Source organism: Pygocentrus nattereri, chromosome 18, assembly GCF_015220715.1.
Source record: "Pygocentrus nattereri isolate fPygNat1 chromosome 18, fPygNat1.pri, whole genome shotgun sequence".
In the NCBI taxonomy this organism is placed as follows: domain Eukaryota; kingdom Metazoa; phylum Chordata; class Actinopteri; order Characiformes; family Serrasalmidae; genus Pygocentrus; species Pygocentrus nattereri.
The window spans coordinates 27549615-27569410 of NC_051228.1; the positions used below are offsets into that span (position 1 = coordinate 27549615).

Sequence of the window (19796 nt, forward strand, 5' to 3'; positions counted from 1 at the left end):
TGCACCATTTAAGGTGGAACCAGAGGCTGGCGAATGCGAAGCCAACTTCAGCTTCGTCCAGTGTTCAGGACAGACACGTGTGTTCATTTTCGAAGTATAAGCATTCCAGAAAAAAACTAAAGCTTGCTACCATAGCCGAAATATTTCGCTTACCTCTTACAGCATCATTAGCGCCTTTTCTGTAGACGTGCGTTCAGCAAGCTGCTGTCAGAAAACAAGTTGGACTTCACAGCCCCGTCCGTTGTTGCTGTTTCTATGAAACGCGTTAGCAAGGGAAGCTAAACACGCCAGTTAGCGTTAGCATTAACCCTTAATAGTCATATCAGCCCTAACCCTTAATGTTAACCTTAAGCTATGCCACAGCGCCGTCGTTATTATTAGCCTTCGCACTCGCTTTAATTCATATTGTTAATGTTAATATTAGCGCCAGCCTTTGCTCTTACTGTTAGCTTAGCCAGCGAGACTGATCATTTTCTTAAATAACGTTACCCTGATTCTTGATCATCAGAATAAAATGCTCGGAATGACTGGACTCGATACAGTTACATTTTAGGCGCGCCGTGTTATTATATCCATAGTTTTCGACCTCGCTCCGCGGACGTTAGCTGTTGCTAAAAGCGGCTTTTCACAGAGCCGCATTAAAAAAATAAAAGAGTAAAAAAACACCGGCGTATCTGGTAGTGACGTCACCACGCAGGAACAGAAGGGGGTGAAGAGAAAGAAGAGCACTGACTGCTGACACCTCTACACATGTGGTGACAGAAGCACAGATAAACGACCTCTTTATATGTTTATTCACATACTTCTCCATTTCGCCCGCATTTGGCTGTCTTACATAAAGAAGATGGTAAAGGAGCACGAGAACCGACAGCAAAAGGCTGTATGAAGGATAATACAACCAGTACTTTGTTCACAGAAGCGGTTTAGAAAATGTGTGTGTGTGTATGTGTGTGTATGTGTGTGTGTGTGTGTGTGTGTGTGTACTTTGTTCACTTACTGCCTCTGGTAATTCAGTGTGCAAATGCCCAAGGTTCTGTTGTAAATGATAACAATTGGCTTTTAACCCGAGTGAATGGACAAATAAATGAATGATGCAAATGAGGACGTTTAACTTGGTTAAGAAAATGTAGAGGACAAGTTAAGATCATAAAAAGTGACAAAAGCGTGGCCAAGAAACTCACATCAGCTCTTCCATGTTTTAAACTAGGGCTGTCCAAAGTGTGGCCTGTGAGTCTGCCTACCTTCTTTATTACTATTTGTATAATCTTTTGTCTTTTCTTCCCTCATCCACCACAAACATTGCACTTTGGTCCCCAAAGACATAATGTGTTAAACACACTGTTTATTGAGGAATTAATGACTTTTATGTTTATTAGCCTGAGCAGTTCTTTGCTGTAGCAGAGCTTTGATAGCGCTGTCAAAGCAAATAGCATTTACAAAAAGCCTTAACACACACCACATTTTCTCAGACAGATAATTATGATGTCGGCCATTAGCACCGTGATTAGAACATGCTAATGAACAGAACTGCACTAGAATAACAGTCAGTGCTGTGTAAAAGTGAACGAATATGATGTGGGTTGCTTTTGGCATATGGCTAACTGACAGTGATTAGTGACTTTGTTTGAGGTGCTGATGAAGTTACTGTGTAATTCTTTGGGAATGTTGCATTGAATGATTTATAAAAAGGCTGTCTGAGTTCAGGGTGATTATAACGTGTGGAGGTTGTGTTAAAGGTTTTGAGTATCTTGGGAAAGAGTATTTTAGTCACAGGAATAGTGTTTTATAGTGATAATAATAGTTCTATAGTATTATAATGAATGTTCAGCAAGCCTATCTTTATCCTCTGCAGCTAGCAAGATACAACTCCAGAGATGCTTTCCAATAACACTCCACATCTGAGCACTAAAACTCTCAAAAGCTCGAGTTAGTGAATGGAGAGTTACACTACCTGTCAAATGTTTGAGGAATACTTACATTCTTCCTCATGCTTGGTTCTAATTCTAAAAAAAAATCTTCAAGGGTTCTTTAGTAAAGACAATGGTTCCATAAAACCATGAACACTCAAAGAACCATGTGATTGCCTAAAATCTTCAGATTAATTGAGAGTGTGTTGTAAATAATTCTATACAGAAGCTCATAGCATTGAAATCATAGCAATAATAGAACCCTTTTTGGTGTGATGTAGAACCCCTTTCATATACAACACATCCTCCATTAATGTGAAGAGCCATTTCACCATGCAAAGAACCATTTAAGCATGCAAATGATTCTTTAAGTGTTCATGATTCTATATAGAACCATTGTCTTTACTAAAGAACCCTAGAAGAACCATTTACATTTATGGCATTTGGCTGACGCTCTTATCCAGAGCAACTTACAATTTGATCATTTTACATAGGTAGACCAAGGCAGTGTTAGGAGTCTTGCCCAAGGACTCTAATTGGTATAGTGTAGGGTGTTCGCCCAGGTGGGGATTGAACCTCAGTCTACAGTGTAGAAGACAGAGATGTTAACCACTACAGTATCCCAACCACCCGCTTCTTTGGCCACCTTTTCTGCAATTTTCTGCAGTTAAATAAAGAGAAGACAGAGGTTCTTGTTATTGGCAGTGATTCACAAAAGAATGATGTTCAGACTTATTTAAATCAAATGAATCTGAAGGCCAAACAATGTGTTAAGAACTTGGGCGTCACTTTTGATAATGAGCTCAGCTTTAAATCACACATCATGACTACATGCAAGACAGCTTATTTTCACCTTAGAAACATCGCTAAGGTCCGAGATATGCTCTCTCCTGCTGATAGTGAAAAACTTGTCCATGCATTTATCACATCAAGGATAGATTATTGCAACGCTGTTTTATCTGCTCTCCCAAAGAGCTCTATCTCTCACCTACAGCGAGTTCAGAATGCTGCTGCAAGGGTCTTGACCCGGAGAAGAAAGAGAGATCATATTACACCTGCACTCCACTCACTGCACTGGTTACCTGTCAGTTTTAGAATAGATTTTAAGGTTCTGGTGATGGTTTTTAAATGTCTTCATGGTCTTGCTCCTCTTTACCTCAGTGAAATGATGGTGAGATATGTTCCTGTCAGGTCTCTCAGGTCTTCAAACAGTAATCTACTGGTGATTCCTAAAACCCGGTTAAAGATTGGCGAGGGTGCTTTTAGCCACTACGGCCCAAAGCTTTGGAACTCTCTTCCTGAGGAGCTAAGAGGCATTACATCCCTGTACAGCTTCAAGAGTAATCTTAAAACCTTCCTGTTTAGATCTGCTTTTAGTTAAGAAAATTTTGTCTGTTCTATCTCTTTCATTTTATCTTTTTCAGTTTATTTCATTATTTTATTTTGTTTCCTTCTATCTTTATTTCTTTTAATGTGTTTTGCTTATCTTTGTTTTCTTTTTATTTATTCTGTAAAGCACTTTGAGTTGCATGTATGTATGAAAGGTGCTATACAAATAAAGATTATTATTATTATTATTATTACCTAAAGAACCATCTTTAGCTGGCCAATCTGAAGTGATCTGAGGGGCCTGATAGGTTTGTGTTGTTCAAGTAAATCAGGGATGTATTTTGGTTGTAAGCCAGTGAGTGACTTATAGACAAGTGGCAATAAAAATAAATGCTGTAACTGACTGCCAGCCAGTGTAGGGACCTTAATATTGAGGTAATGTGCCCAGTTCTGTTTGTCTTTGTGAACATTCTAGCCACAGAATTTGTAGCTGTACACAGAAAAAAGGTATGACACTGTCACTGGGGCAGCACACCTCTTGTCACTGTGGACCGCTCAAGGGTCCATCTCAGTACCTTTAGTCAGGGAACATAACTGTACAAGAATCCATTGAAATTATATTTTTAAAGTTGTTTTGATTCCACACACCCCGTCTCACCTCCAGGCTTTTTGTTTATTGCTCTGATTTAAAACATTTGGTTATGAAAAGGTACAAACATCTACTTTACCACTAGGAAAAACACATGTAAGGTATACCATTAGATCTTAAAACCACTGTTGTACCTGTGAGGGTACACTTATATTGTTTGAACCTTGATGAATAAATCATGTACCTGCATGGTACATTTATCTGTCTAACAGCCGTTTTTGGACCAGTTAACAGACCGCTATATTAATAAAACCTGCTGGAAGACATTAATTCTCCTGTTTGGAGAGAAAAAGGTTTGTACTCTGCCTATTAAATGTTGGATCTTCTGGACAATCTGAGACTGAATTAATCCACACACCAAACTAGAAAGCTCCAATGCCATAAAACGTTGCCTGTCATAAACAAGATCTGCTGTCAGAGGTTATTTACAAATATTTGATATTACAAAAAACAAAGTAGTGCTCAAATGTGGACAGTGTAAAAAAGTCAAGCAAGCAATAAATGAATGGCACCATTGAGAACCACTTAGATTTTTGTGAAATGAAAGATCAGTGAATTAAATAAACATCATCAATAAATTACTTCTGAAAGCAGCTTCACTATTTTTCATGCTTTCATGAAAGTGATCTTGACAGTTTGATGTATGTTCGTTTGGTATCTAAAAGCGCATACTAAAACCCTTTCACTCTTAAGGTGGTTTAAACGGCTGAAAGGTTTGAGTGCTGACGAGTGCTGACATTGAACATAAAATGCATGGAGTTTGTAATTATTGCCAATGCAGTGCTCATTGCTGTTTTCCCCCTGAAAACTGTCAAGATCTAAACAGATTTCTATTTAATATGTTAAGCTATTGCAAAGTGATAAAGAAAACATGCTTAAGAGGTAGGTGTTCCCGAATTTTTGACAGGCAGCGTGGTCCTGTTCCCACTGTGCTGTGTCAGTAACTCCTAACGGGCTTAAAGAGCTGAAAGCATAATTGCTCTAAATGATGTGTTACGTCCTTGATAACTGAATTGCTGGAAATACACAAACAAATGGTATTTAAGAAGTGGATAACAGACAGGCCTCTGTGTAGTGGGTGTTCAGAGGTTTAATGTGTGTTTAGGTGTGATGGGTCAGTGTATGTAAGGGGTAGTCCTCATTCTTTTCATAATTTTCCCAAAAAATAATGTCATAAACATAGTACACATAGAAAATTATTCAGCAAAACCTCTTTCAGTGCATCTATAAAACTTCATTAATATTTCTTTGTGCTTCAGAAAAAAAAAAAACAATAGTTTGCAAACTGATCGGTTGAGAAGCTTCCTAACTGTGCTGTTATTTTGCCATAACATCATAGGTTTTTCACAAACACTGTATCACTCTGCTGAGATTCAACGACTTTGACATCTGTAGGAGATGCTCAAGCCATTTGAATGTTTTACTTCTTACTTTATGCACAAATATACTGGATACTTTTAAGATCACATTTGACTGACAGCCGATTTGGTCAGACTCTGAAAATAAGACTACACTAAATTCCCAAACTGAGGTCTGTGTAAGAAGCTGGAGAATGAAATGCTGGCGGTGCAGTGAGTGAGCAGAGCTTGTTACTCTGACGTAGCAACAAGTTGCTTGTAAAGGAACTATAATTTGGAGGAAGGAATCACCAACATTAAACAACATTAAACACCACGTTCACGGCTCAATTTATTTGTTTCTTTATTTATTTATTTAACTGTTGTATAAAAGCATAACACTTGAGGTTTATGTGTCACAAATACTTTCATATAGATATATATATAAATATATATATATAAAATATAAGACAACTGTGGAGGTTCTGTACTTTGGTCACAAAGCATCCCATGTGTTTTACAAACTACTGTATTACATCTTTAAGGATACTATATGCTTTTGTTTCTTTATCATTTAGAAGCAAGTCTTGAGGGAAACTATATCAAGCATTGCTTTACTAGTTAGGTTTGTATTGTATTGAGATAGGTCACAAAAGGCATACACGTTCGCCAGCAGGATCTTTCCATTCATACAGATGCTGATATGATTAAAAGTATTTTATTCTGAAATTCAGAAAATTAGATTTTAAAAATTGTGCATTAGTACCAAATAAACTGGCTATTTTTTTATTTCAATATTTAAAAGGTTTAAATGATTGAAATATCTGCAAATGATCTGCCATTATACAATATATGGGCAGATGGGACATTCCTGTCACAGACACTTATAAGCTGCAATGTTTTTTCTCATTTTCAGCAGTAAAAACACATTCTGTTTCATAAAATACAGACATTCATGTTGCTGAAAGAAAACAGTGATATTTAGATGTTAGGGTAAAAATCTATACATCCACCTCTCCTCATCAACTACCACATAAACAGAGATGGACTCCCTCTGACCACAAGGCAATGTGAGGCTTTAATACCTGCACAATCCTCTGCAGATATAAACATTAGATGAAATACCAGCCATTCACTGTGCATCCCTAAACTAAGATGATGTTTTAGACAATGTAATAAGTAAATCATCTTCCTAAAATGAAATGTTGAGTTCACAGTTAATTTCAAATAAGAGCATAAGACAGATCTGTGCTCAGGTAACTTCAGTTCAGTGAACTGAAAACTGCAGTAAGTTTATTTATTTTAAGTTGTTTTTCTTTACAGTGTGATGTGCCCTTCTACACATTTAGGACTAATTTTGGCTTAAAGAGGGGAAATCCTGATTAAAGTTTTTAGACATAAATATCTCACACAAAAAGCATAAAACTGTAATGATAGAGGCACAACATGCATCCCTGACTAACAGGCTTCAGTTTATTTCAATTGGGAACCATATGTCTGACACAGTGCCCATTGAATATGGTGTCCCTCAGGGTTCCGTCCTTGGTCCCCTCCTTTTTATAATCTATATTCTCCCCCTCGGTCATATTTTTCGTAGTCACAATTTACATTTTCATTGCTATGCTGATGATACTCAGATCTATCTCAGCTTCAAACCAGCAGCACTGTTTCCCCCACCCCAGTTAAATAGATGTCTTATTGACCTGAACTCCTGGCTTAGGGCAAATTTTCTTTCTTTAAATGCACATAAAACCGAGTTTATAGTCACTGGCTCCAAGTCCACTGTTAATGCTCTCAAAAATCTTGCTCTCACTGTAAATGATATTACAATCATGCCATCTGTCACTGTCCGAAACCTAGGTGTTCTTTTTGACCCTTCTTTGTCTTTTGAACCGCACATCAAGTCTCTGTCTAGGTCGGCATTTTTCCACCTTTGCAATATTTCACGTATCCGTCCTTTACTGTCCCCGGCTGCAGCTGAGTCTCTGGTCCATGCTTTTGTTACTTCTCGCCTGGACTATTGTAACTCATTGCTCTATGGGCTCCCCGCTAAGTCACTTAGGTTGTTACAAATAGTGCAAAATTCTGCAGCACGGATTCTCACATACACTAAAAAATCTGAGCACATTACTCCTGTTCTTCAGAGACTTCATTGGCTGCCCATTACTTTACGTATTCAACATAAAATTCTACTTCTCACATTCAAGGCACTTCATGGCCTGGCTCCTGCTTACTTACTCGACCTTCTAATACCCTACAAGCCCACTCGTAACCTCAGGTCTTCGGAAGCAGGCCTTCTAGTGGTCCCTAGGTTCAGGCTCAGCTCTATGGGTGGTCGTTCCTTCAGTGTTGCGGCCCCTTTGCTCTGGAACTCTCTTCCTCTCTCTCTTCGCTCTACCTCTTCTCTTTCTCACTTCAAATCTTTATTGAAATCTCATCTTTTTCTCCTTCATTTTTCTCCTGCATCTTCCTCGGGCCTTGTGTAATGTGATATGCATTTGTAAAGCGACCTTGGGTTTTGTGTAAAGGCGCTATATAAGTTCAACTTATTATTATTATTATTATTACTGTTCTGTTCAGTAAATAAATTATACACGAAAACAATGAATGCTTTGAAGAATCTTTATTGAGGAAAATGCTGCACAAATGATAAAAGTATCATTTAGGAGATGTTGTTGAAAGTTTGAGGTGTCCAGGGTTGTAGAAGGTGCCACATTCTCATTTCGTCCAAGCCAGTTGTCCAGTCTTTAATGGTGAAGATTGTCCGAGACCTTAACTGTCCGTACAGCTAGGAATGGTCAGAATGCTCCTCAACAGATATCTGATCCACACCATGTTCATGTTTCTGGTAACTCCACAAGTGGGGGTTTGCAATTCATTCATGTTGACCCTTTAGAGGAGCTCTAACGAACTCTAAACTCTGAGTCTGTAAAAGAGAAGCATGTCTCCTATTTGGGGCCACTCCTTTAATCATGATGTCCAGTGAGCTCTCTGGTTTTGGTTGAACAGGAGCTGCAGCTTTGGACAAAGTGTACCTCTTAACCCACCTGGAGATGGACTCTGGTGGCTCAGGCTTCATTAAAACATCTGCATTCCCCTAGGAGATAATGTGCTGGTTCTTGTTGGGCCTCAATCAGTGAAGGAATCTGTCAAAACCTGTATTATCAGAGACTGGATCCACTCATGCTTCAGTCGGTTCAGGTTTCACTGGTGGTCTTATTATGCTTCTCCAATTATGCATGCTGATCCCTGGGAAGAGCTCTAGAGAACCTAGCACACCTAGCACACCTTCTCTGAGTAACAAGCTTCCGTGGTTTGGGTTCAGCAGGAGGAGTTGGCTGAATGATGGTAGAAGCATCATTCTTCTTTAGGGCCACACCTTTCATCACAATGTCCAGCGAGCTCTCTGGTTTTGGGTATAAAGGAGCTGCAGCTTTGGACAATGTGGATTTCCGAATGCACTTGGAGATGGGCTTTGGTGGCTGGAGCGTCTTAGAAACATCCTGGCTCTTTTCCGTGGTGTATTCCATCTGTTCATTCTCGCTGCTGTCACCAGGGCTTCTTAACTCAGCAGGTTCGTTGATGAACCTCTGAAACGCTGACAGATCCACCATTTTGTACACTTTGGTTCCAACCACAGTAACAGAATGCTTGGTCGTATTTCCACAGGTCTTTGTCAAGCCTCGGTCTGTGAAGGAATCCCCAATAGTGCCAATTTCAGGAAGCCTCAAAGGAGAAGTAGTTCCTGAACACCTTGGTTTCTTTTGGTGTCCAGTTCTTCTCTCCTGAGGTATCTGTGGGAAATGTGATTTGGTGTCTCTTTGACCAAATGTCGATCTCTCACTCCAGGCTTTCTGGTACAGTACCTTCATAAGGTCTGAAATCTTAAGGTCCTCCATTTCCTGGTTGCCTCTCTCGAAGTTTGTAAACTGTAGTATAGCTGTGAAAATCAACAAGACACCATTAATGAGAAACTTTCCATGACACCTAAATAAAAATGCATTTGTTAGAATATTTTTAAAAAGAGTGAAGACTGTTAAAGAAATAAAGGTCCCTCAAAGGGTTCTTTTGTGCTGTGCAAAAGAAGAACCACTTTCTCCATAGAACCATGTTTGAAAAGAGATTCATGAGTGAAATCCCTCTTAAAAAATTAAAACATCCTCAAGTTTATGGTTTTATATAGAACCATTTCATGCTTAAATTGTTCTTGGCATGGAGAAATGGTTCTTTAGATTGATGGAGACTGCATTGATAAATGGTTCTATATAGCACCAAAAAGGGTTCCGCTATTGTTACAATATCAAGCTTATATCCATGTATTATCCCTGTTTGGTGCTATAGAGAACCATTTTCCAAACCGTTCTACATAGAACCATGTACGACACATTCTCCATCAACCGGAAGAACAATTTCACCATGCCAAGAACCATTTGAGCTTGAAATGGTTCTATGAAGGACTCATGTTCTGAATACAACCATTGCCATTGCTAAAGAACGTTTGAAGAACCATCTTTCAATGTTTGTAGTTTGTGCACTAAAAGCATCACATTTACAGAAAGGGTTCTCTCTTTTTTAACAAACTAAAGATTTTTTTGTGGTTCCTTTTAATTTTATAGTAATTTAATAATTATAATTCTTAATATCTTTAATTTATAGTAATTTAATTATAACTTAATTAATATTACTTTAATACTAATCATTTTAATCATATATTAATATATAATTCTCTTATAATGAAAGGTGACTTACCTTAACCACTGAGAAAGTCGGTTTCACCGCACTGACGTCATAAACGTGTAATCCAGCTGATGCGTCTTGTCTCGTTCGAGACGAAAGTCGGAATGCAGTAAAACCTGGAGGTCACGCCCTTATATAATTTTTTTCAGGTGGGGTTCACCGCATTGACGTCATAAACGCGGAATCCAGCTGCAGCGTTGTGTCTCGGTTGCAACGAAAGTTGAAATGTGAGTAAAACCTGGATGTCACACCCTTATATAGTGTTGGGGGGTGACGTCACTGTGATGACGTCATAATCGGCGCGTTATCTAGGCGTTGCCTCCTGTGTTGGTGTACTGTGGGCCAGGAGCTGATGATGCAGGACTCTCACTGGCTGTGGAATCAGTGGAATCGACTCCTCCAATCCACTTCAAGAAACACGGATACGGCAGATACTGAACCATCATTAACTCAGTTTTGTGTGTAGCTACAGATACTATGACGATAAATTCCTTGATTTCAAGTCATTTAAGGCAGCTTGACAAATTATTATTCATAAATAATTATTCTACAGCAAACAGGTTTTGTGCAGCAGGACACTACTGAGCGCTGATTGGTTGCCCACGCTCACCGAAGATGGACGTACATGATGTGTTTTAACTCCTATATCTCAGTTCCGAAGCTCTTAAAACTGGAACAGCAGCGTTGAAATGTTTTATGCTGTTCTCTGTTCATGAAATAAATATATTGTTTTACAATAAAAATGTTTACGCATTTCTAAACTACGACTGTGCTCAGTTGAGAATTCACCCGTTGTGGGACTAATAAAGGATTATCTCGTCTTAAACGCGCCATCTTAACCCGGTCTTTTGGACTCGGGAGCGCCCTCTAGCGTTTGAGAAACTCGGAAGACATTACCGGGTGGTAATCGTTCTCTGGTATTATCACGAAGATTTTCATGACTGTGATTTGGTCGCAGGCAGCAGTGCTTTAATATTGAGAAACACTTCTGTAGGTAAAAAGCCCATCTTGTTTCCTGAATTGTGTTTCCAGTTTGTTTAGTTGCTGCACAGCTAGATAGAAATCATGCAACATATTCACGTTCTGGTTTTGTGGTGAAACGTTTCGCGTTGCTGTAGGTTTATGTTGTCTTTGGAGGGGTCACAGGAAGAATAAACGTTGGCCAGCAGGTGGAGCTGTAGCTCTGAGCCAGTACTTTCGAAACACTGCAGCAATACCAAGGCTTTCCATTCATGCAGATACTGATTTGATAAAAAGTATTTTATTCTGAAATTCAGAAAATTAGATTTTAAAAATTGTGCATTAGTACCAAATAAACTGGCTATTTTTTTATTTCAATATTTAAAAGGTTTAAATGATTGAAATATCTGCAAATGATCTACCATTATACAATATATGGGCAGATGGGACATTCCTGTCACAGACACTTATAAGCTGCAATGTTTTTTCTCATTTTCAGCAGTAAAAACACATTCTGTTTCATAAAATACAGACATTCATTTTGCTGAAAGAAAACAGTGATATTTAGATGTTAGGGTAAAAATCTATACATCCACCTCTCCTCATCAACTACCACATAAACAGAGATGGACTCCCTCTGACCACAAGGCAATGTGAGGCTTTAATACCTACACAATCCTCTGCAGATATAAACATTAGATGAAATACCAGCCATTCACTGTGCATCCCTAAACTAAGATGATGTTTTAGACAATGTAATAAGTAAATCATCTTCCTAAAATGAAATGTTGAGTTCACAGTTAATTTCAAATAAGAGCATAAGACAGATCTGTGCTCAGGTAACTTCAGTTCAGTGAACTGAAAACTGCAGTAAGTTTATTTATTTTAAGTTGTTTTTCTTTACAGTGTGATGTGCCCTTCTACACATTTAGGACTAATTTTGGCTTAAAGAGGGGAAATCCTGATTAAAGTTTTTAGACATAAATATCTCACACAAAAAGCATAAAACTGTAATGATAGAGGCACAACATGCATCCCTGACTAACAGGCTTCAGTTTATTTCAATTGGGAACCATATGTCTGACACAGTGCCCATTGAATATGGTGTCCCTCAGGGTTCCGTCCTTGGTCCCCTCCTTTTTATAATCTATATTCTCCCCCTCGGTCATATTTTTCGTAGTCACAATTTACATTTTCATTGCTATGCTGATGATACTCAGATCTATCTCAGCTTCAAACCAGCAGCACTGTTTCCCCCACCCCAGTTAAATAGATGTCTTATTGACCTGAACTCCTGGCTTAGGGCAAATTTTCTTTCTTTAAATGCACATAAAACCGAGTTTATAGTCACTGGCTCCAAGTCCACTGTTAATGCTCTCAAAAATCTTGCTCTCACTGTAAATGATATTACAATCATGCCATCTGTCACTGTCCGAAACCTAGGTGTTCTTTTTGACCCTTCTTTGTCTTTTGAACCGCACATCAAGTCTCTGTCTAGGTCGGCATTTTTCCACCTTTGCAATATTTCACGTATCCGTCCTTTACTGTCCCCGGCTGCAGCTGAGTCTCTGGTCCATGCTTTTGTTACTTCTCGCCTGGACTATTGTAACTCATTGCTCTATGGGCTCCCCGCTAAGTCACTTAGGTTGTTACAAATAGTGCAAAATTCTGCAGCACGGATTCTCACATACACTAAAAAATCTGAGCACATTACTCCTGTTCTTCAGAGACTTCATTGGCTGCCCATTACTTTACGTATTCAACATAAAATTCTACTTCTCACATTCAAGGCACTTCATGGCCTGGCTCCTGCTTACTTACTCGACCTTCTAATACCCTACAAGCCCACTCGTAACCTCAGGTCTTCGGAAGCAGGCCTTCTAGTGGTCCCTAGGTTCAGGCTCAGCTCTATGGGTGGTCGTTCCTTCAGTGTTGCGGCCCCTTTGCTCTGGAACTCTCTTCCTCTCTCTCTTCGCTCTACCTCTTCTCTTTCTCACTTCAAATCTTTATTGAAATCTCATCTTTTTCTCCTTCATTTTTCTCCTGCATCTTCCTCGGGCCTTGTGTAATGTGATATGCATTTGTAAAGCGACCTTGGGTTTTGTGTAAAGGCGCTATATAAGTTCAACTTATTATTATTATTATTATTACTGTTCTGTTCAGTAAATAAATTATACACGAAAACAATGAATGCTTTGAAGAATCTTTATTGAGGAAAATGCTGCACAAATGATAAAAGTATCATTTAGGAGATGTTGTTGAAAGTTTGAGGTGTCCAGGGTTGTAGAAGGTGCCACATTCTCATTTCGTCCAAGCCAGTTGTCCAGTCTTTAATGGTGAAGATTGTCCGAGACCTTAACTGTCCGTACAGCTATGAACGGTCAGAATGCTCCTCAACAGATATCTGATCCACACCATGTTCATGTTTCTGGTAACTCCACAAGTGGGGGTTTGCATTTCATTCATGTTGACCCTTTAGAGGAGCTCTAACGAACTCTAAACTCTGAGTCTGTAAGAGAGAAGCATGTCTCCTATTTGGGGCCACTCCTTTAATCATGATGTCCAGTGAGCTCTCTGGTTTTGGTTGAACAGGAGCTGCAGCTTTGGACAAAGTGTACCTCTTAACCCACCTGGAGATGGACTCTGGTGGCTCAGGCTTCATTAAAACATCTGCATTCCCCTAGGAGATAATGTGCTGGTTCTTGTTGGGCCTCAATCAGTGAAGGAATCTGTCAAAACCTGTATTATCAGAGACTGGATCCACTCATGCTTCAGTCGGTTCAGGTTTCACTGGTGGTCTTATTATGCTTCTCCAATTATGCATGCTGATCCCTGGGAAGAGCTCTAGAGAACCTAGCACACCTAGCACACCTTCTCTGAGTAACAAGCTTCCGTGGTTTGGGTTCAGCAGGAGGAGTTGGCTGAATGATGGTAGAAGCATCATTCTTCTTTAGGGCCACACCTTTCATCACAATGTCCAGCGAGCTCTCTGGTTTTGGGTATAAAGGAGCTGCAGCTTTGGACAATGTGGATTTCCGAATGCACTTGGAGATGGGCTTTGGTGGCTGGAGCGCCTTAGAAACATCCTGGCTCTTTTCCGTGGTGTATTCCATCTGTTCATTCTCGCTGCTGTCACCAGGGCTTCTTAACTCAGCAGGTTCGTTGATGAACCTCTGAAACGCTGACAGATCCACCATTTTGTACACTTTGGTTCCAACCACAGTAACAGAATGCTTGGTCGTATTTCCACAGGTCTTTGTCAAGCCTCGGTCTGTGAAGGAATCCCCAATAGTGCCAATTTCAGGAAGCCTCAAAGGAGAAGTAGTTCCTGAACACCTTGGTTTCTTTTGGTGTCCAGTTCTTCTCTCCTGAGGTATCTGTGGGAAATGTGATTTGGTGTCTCTTTGACCAAATGTTGATCTCTCTCTCCAGGCTTTCTGGTACAGTACCTTCATAACGTCTGAAATCTTAAGGTCCTCCATTTCCTGGTTGCCTCTCTCGAAGTTTGTAAACTGTAGTATAGCTGTGAAAATCAACAAGACACCATTAATGAGAAACTTTCCATGACACCTAAATAAAAAGGCATTTGTTAGAATATTTTTAAAAAGATTGAAGACTGTTAAAGAAATAAAGGTCCCTCAAAGGGTTCTTTTGTGCTGTGCAAAAGAAGAACCACTTTCTCCATAGAACCATGTTTAAAAAGAGATTCATGAGTGAAATCCCTTTTAAAAAATTAAAACATCCTCAAGTTTATGGTTTTATATAGAACCATTTCATGCTTAAATTGTTCTTGGCATGGAGAAATGGTTCTTTATATTGATGGAGACTGCATTGATAAATGGTTCTATATAACACCAAAAAGGGTTCCGCTATTGTTACAATATCAAGCTTATATCCATGTATTATCCCTGTTTGGTGCTATAGAGAACCATTTTCCAAACCGTTCTACATAGAACCATGTACGACACATTCTCCATCAACCGGAAGAACAATTTCACCATGCCAAGAACCATTTGAGCTTGAAATGGTTCTATGAAGGACTCATGTTCTGAATACAACCATTGCCATTGCTAAAGAACGTTTGAAGAACCATCTTTCAACGTTTGTAGTTTGTGCACTAAAAGCATCACATTTACAGAAAGGGTTCTCTCTTTTTTAACAAACTAAAGATTTTTTTGTGGTTCCTTTTAATTTTATAGTAATTTAATAATTATAATTCTTAATATCTTTAATTTATAGTAATTTAATTATAACTTAATTAATACTACTTTAATACTAATCATTTAAATTATATATTAATATATAATTCTCTTATAATGAAAGGTGACTTACCTTAACCACTGAGAAAGTCGGTTTCACCGCACTGACGTCATAAACGTGTAATCCAGCTGATGCGTCTTGTCTCGTTCGAGACGAAAGTCGGAATGCAGTAAAACCTGGAGGTCACGCCCTTATATAATTTTTTTCGGGTGGGTTTCACCGCATTGACGTCATAAACGCGGAATCCAGCTGCAGCGTTGTGTCTCGGTTGCAACGAAAGTTGAAATGTGAGTAAAACCTGGATGTCACACCCTTATATAGTGTTGGGGGGTGACGTCACTGTGATGACGTCATAATCGGCGCGTTATCTAGGCGTTGCCTCCTGTGTTGGTGTACTGTGGGCCAGGAGCTGATGATGCAGGACTCTCACTGGCTGTGGAATCAGTGGAATCGACTCCTCCAATCCACTTCAAGAAACACGGATACAGCAGATACTGAACCATCATTAACTCAGTTTTGTGTGTAGCTACAGATACTATGACGATAAATTCCTTGATTTCAAGTCATTTAAGGCAGCTTGACAAATTATTATTCATAAATAATTATTCTACAGCAAACAGGTTTTGTGCAGCAGGACACTACTGAGCGCTGATTGGTTGCCCACGCTCACCGAAGATGGACGTACATGATGTGTTTTAACTCCTATATCTCAGTTCCGAAGCTCTTAAAACTGGAACAGCAGCGTTGAAATGTTTTATGCTGTTCTCTGTTCATGAAATAAATATATTGTTTTACAATAAAAATGTTTACGCATTTCTAAACTACGACTGTGCTCAGTTGAGAATTCACCCGTTGTGGGACTAATAAAGGATTATCTCGTCTTAAACGCGCCATCTTAACCCGGTCTTTTGGACTCGGGAGCGCCCTCTAGCGTTTGAGAAACTCGGAAGACATTACCGGGTGGTAATCGTTCTCTGGTATTATCACGAAGATTTTCATGACTGTGATTTGGTCGCAGGCAGCAGTGCTTTAATATTGAGAAACACTTCTGTAGGTAAAAAGCCCATCTTGTTTCCTGAATTGTGTTTCCAGTTTGTTTAGTTGCTGCACAGCTAGATAGAAATCATGCAACATATTCACGTTCTGGTTTTGTGGTGAAACGTTTCGCGTTGCTGTAGGTTTGTGTTGTATTTGGAGGGGTCACAGGAAGAATAAACGTTGGCCAGCAGGTGGAGCTGTAGCTCTGAGCCAGTACTTTCGAAACACTGCAGCAATACCAAGGCTTTCCATTCATGCAGATACTGATTTGATAAAAAGTATTTTATTCTGAAATTCAGAAAATTAGATTTTAAAAATTGTGCATTAGTACCAAATAAACTGGCTATTTTTTTATTTCAATATTTAAAAGGTTTAAATGATTGAAATATCTGCAAATGATCTACCATTATACAATATATGGGCAGATGGGACATTCCTGTCACAGACACTTATAAGCTGCAATGTTTTTTCTCATTTTCAGCAGTAAAAACACATTCTGTTTCATAAAATACAGACATTCATTTTGCTGAAAGAAAACAGTGATATTTAGATGTTAGGGTAAAAATCTATACATCCACCTCTCCTCATCAACTACCACATAAACAGAGATGGACTCCCTCTGACCACAAGGCAATGTGAGGCTTTAATACCTACACAATCCTCTGCAGATATAAACATTAGATGAAATACCAGCCATTCACTGTGCATCCCTAAACTAAGATGATGTTTTAGACAATGTAATAAGTAAATCATCTTCCTAAAATGAAATGTTGAGTTCACAGTTAATTTCAAATAAGAGCATAAGACAGATCTGTGCTCAGGTAACTTCAGTTCAGTGAACTGAAAACTGCAGTAAGTTTATTTATTTTAAGTTGTTTTTCTTTACAGTGCGATGTGCCCTTCTACACATTTAGGACTAATTTTGGCTTAAAGAGGGGAAATCCTGATTAAAGTTTTTAGACATAAATATCTCACACAAAAAGCATAAAACTGTAATGATAGAGGCACAACATGCATCCCTGACTAACAGGCTTCAGTTTATTTCAATTGGGAACCATATGTCTGACACAGTGCCCATTGAATATGGTGTCCCTCAGGGTTCCGTCCTTGGTCCCCTCCTTTTTATAATCTATATTCTCCCCCTCGGTCATATTTTTCGTAGTCACAATTTACATTTTCATTGCTATGCTGATGATACTCAGATCTATCTCAGCTTCAAACCAGCAGCACTGTTTCCCCCACCCCAGTTAAATAGATGTCTTATTGACCTGAACTCCTGGCTTAGGGCAAATTTTCTTTCTTTAAATGCACATAAAACCGAGTTTATAGTCACTGGCTCCAAGTCCACTGTTAATGCTCTCAAAAATCTTGCTCTCACTGTAAATGATATTACAATCATGCCATCTGTCACTGTCCGAAACCTAGGTGTTCTTTTTGACCCTTCTTTGTCTTTTGAACCGCACATCAAGTCTCTGTCTAGGTCGGCATTTTTCCACCTTTGCAATATTTCACGTATCCGTCCTTTACTGTCCCCGGCTGCAGCTGAGTCTCTGGTCCATGCTTTTGTTACTTCTCGCCTGGACTATTGTAACTCATTGCTCTATGGGCTCCCCGCTAAGTCACTTAGGTTGTTACAAATAGTGCAAAATTCTGCAGCACGGATTCTCACATACACTAAAAAATCTGAGCACATTACTCCTGTTCTTCAGAGACTTCATTGGCTGCCCATTACTTTACGTATTCAACATAAAATTCTACTTCTCACATTCAAGGCACTTCATGGCCTGGCTCCTGCTTACTTACTCGACCTTCTAATACCCTACAAGCCCACTCGTAACCTCAGGTCTTCGGAAGCAGGCCTTCTAGTGGTCCCTAGGTTCAGGCTCAGCTCTATGGGTGGTCGTTCCTTCAGTGTTGCGGCCCCTTTGCTCTGGAACTCTCTTCCTCTCTCTCTTCGCTCTACCTCTTCTCTTTCTCACTTCAAATCTTTATTGAAATCTCATCTTTTTCTCCTTCATTTTTCTCCTGCATCTTCCTCGGGCCTTGTGTAATGTGATATGCATTTGTAAAGCGACCTTGGGTTTTGTGTAAAGGCGCTATATAAGTTCAACTTATTATTATTATTATTATTACTGTTCTGTTCAGTAAATAAATTATACACGAAAACAATGAATGCTTTGAAGAATCTTTATTGAGGAAAATGCTGCACAAATGATAAAAGTATCATTTAGGAGATGTTGTTGAAAGTTTGAGGTGTCCAGGGTTGTAGAAGGTGCCACATTCTCATTTCGTCCAAGCCAGTTGTCCAGTCTTTAATGGTGAAGGATTGTCCGAGACCTTAACTGTCCGTACAGCTATGAACGGTCAGAATGCTCCTCAACAGATATCTGATCCACACCATGTTCATGTTTCTGGTAACTCCACAAGTGGGGGTTTGCATTTCATTCATGTTGACCCTTTAGAGGAGCTCTAACGAACTCTAAACTCTGAGTCTATAAGAGAGAAGTATGTCTCCTATTTGGGGCCACTCCTGTAATCATGATGTCCAGTGAGCTCTCTGGTTTTGGTTGAACAGGAGCTGCAGCTTTGGACAAAGTGTACCTCTTAACCCACCTGGAGATGGACTCTGGTGGCTCAGGCTTCATTAAAACATCTGCATTCCCCTAGGAGATAATGTGCTGGTTCTTGTTGGGCCTCAATCAGTGAAGGAATCTGTCAAAACCTGTATTATCAGAGACTGGATCCACTCATGCTTCAGTCGGTTCAGGTTTCACTGGTGGTCTTATTATGCTTCTCCAATTATGCATGCTGATCCCTGGGAAGAGCTCTAGAGAACCTAGCACACCTAGCACACCTTCTCTGAGTAACAAGCTTCCGTGGTTTGGGTTCAGCAGGAGGAGTTGGCTGAATGATGGTAGAAGCATCATTCTTCTTTAGGGCCACACCTTTCATCACAATGTCCAGCGAGCTCTCTGGTTTTGGGTATAAAGGAGCTGCAGCTTTGGACAATGTGGATTTCCGAATGCACTTGGAGATGGGCTTTGGTGGCTGGAGCGCCTTAGAAACATCCTGGCTCTTTTCCGTGGTGTATTCCATCTGTTCATTCTCGCTGCTGTCACCAGGGCTTCTTAACTCAGCAGGTTCGTTGATGAACCTCTGAAACGCTGACAGATCCACCATTTTGTACACTTTGGTTCCAACCACAGTAACAGAATGCTTGGTCGTATTTCCACAGGTCTTTGTCAAGCCTCGGTCTGTGAAGGAATCCCCAATAGTGCCAATTTCAGGAAGCCTCAAAGGAGAAGTAGTTCCTGAACACCTTGGTTTCTTTTGGTGTCCAGTTCTTCTCTCCTGATGTATCTGTGGGAAATGTGATTTGGTGTCTCTTTGACCAAATGTTGATCTCTCACTCCAGGCTTTCTGGTACAGTACCTTCATAAGGTCTGAAATCTTAAGGTCCTCCATTTCCTGGTTGCCTCTCTCGAAGTTTGTAAACTGTAGTATAGCTGTGAAAATCAACAAGACACCATTAATGAGAAACTTTCCATGACACCTAAATAAAAAGGCATTTGTTAGAAT

The 19796-nt window shown here is 39.6% G+C and overlaps 1 protein-coding gene across 14 annotated transcripts in view; it reads right to left on the reverse strand.

Moving 5' to 3' along the window:
* The window catches only part of ppip5k2 (diphosphoinositol pentakisphosphate kinase 2), a 37580-nt gene extending 36915 nt beyond the window's left edge, over nt 1-665 (reverse strand). For all 14 annotated transcript variants that reach the window (XM_017697337.2, XM_037547230.1, XM_017697336.2 and 11 more), the window contains exon 1: nt 154-665. The gene's annotated coding sequence lies outside the window, so the exon portion shown is untranslated. The remainder of the gene's footprint in view (nt 1-153) is intronic.
* Nucleotides 666-19796: the final 19131 nt, after the last annotated feature.